The sequence below is a fragment of the Limulus polyphemus genome, unplaced genomic scaffold (assembly GCF_000517525.1).
Source record: "Limulus polyphemus unplaced genomic scaffold, Limulus_polyphemus-2.1.2 Scaffold8947, whole genome shotgun sequence".
NCBI classification, from domain to species: domain Eukaryota; kingdom Metazoa; phylum Arthropoda; class Merostomata; order Xiphosura; family Limulidae; genus Limulus; species Limulus polyphemus.
Genome location: NW_013674557.1, coordinates 14341 through 15639, shown reverse-complemented (window position 1 = coordinate 15639; position 1299 = coordinate 14341).

Genomic DNA, 1299 nt, shown 5'->3' with positions numbered 1-1299 from the left:
AAACCAGGATCTCAAAGTGTATTTGCTTCATGTATGTTTAACAGTTAACAGTTTACAGCAGGTAATGCCATGGGTATTTCTTTGATTTCGTTTCAAAAATGTGTTTACAGCCAATAATCGTTAAAAATGTTTTTCAAACATAACTCGAAATACGTTTTCCAAGATTACAAATAAAGATTAATCGTTGTTTAGAATCTAATTTCCTGGATTGAAGTTTTGGATGTCAGTTTCAAAAACAATAAAAATCGGAAGAATATTTTTAAAATCCACGGAGAATCTAACTGTAAGAAACTTCCACCAAACCTTTTGTATAATACATATTTAGAAGCGAAGTTATAGATCCCAAAATCTTACAGGTTAACGCAATTCTTTTAACCTGAAAAGCCCGGCATGGCCAGGTGGATAAGACGCTCGACTCGCAATCTGAGGGTCGCGGGTTCGAATCACCGTCCCACCAAACATGCTCGCCCTTTCAGCCGTGGGGGCGTTACAATGTGACGGTCAATCCCACTATTCGTTGGTAAAAGAGTAGCCCAAGAGTTGGCGGTGGGTGGTGATGACTAGCTGCCTTCCTTCTAATCTTACAATGCTAAATTAAGGACGGCTAGCGCAGATAGCCCTCGTGTAGCTTTGAGCGAACTTCAAAAACAAACTAATTCGTTATAGTTTTGTAACAGCTAGATAATTCGTTAGAGCTTTTGTAATATTAACAGCAATATAATTCGCTAGAGTTTAACCTGAATTTTATATTTAAATGGAAATATCTGACTATACAGCGTTTACAGATTGAATATTTTACTTTACTTTACTTTAGGGTTAGAAGCTAATCTTTAACAGTATAAAACACAGAATCTTTAGGCCATATTTTCGATTAAATTCGTATTTTTCACGACACAAGATCCATACATATTAATTTCGCCACCTATTTTTTTTAACAAACTTATTTACAGTTCATAATCCTCAGGCAACATTCGTAATTGTACTTTTCAAGTCATGTGACGTCGCCACCTATCTAATATTATTTTTCTGAAAGAAAGGTTTATTTGCGAAAAATGATTTTAAAATAAGCACAGCAAACTCTTGAATGTAGAGTATCCCAATATGATTTTAAACAACAGTCTGAATTAATTAGATGCTTGTAAAAATTGAATATTTCATAAAACAATACTTATTTTATTAGTTTAATATTATTTTCGCTGAAAAAGACGATATTAGATTCATTGGTTACTACGTCATATTTAAAGAGGTCTAGAACTTTCTTTCTCAAACAACATTATCTCTATTTTTTTCTAAAATCTT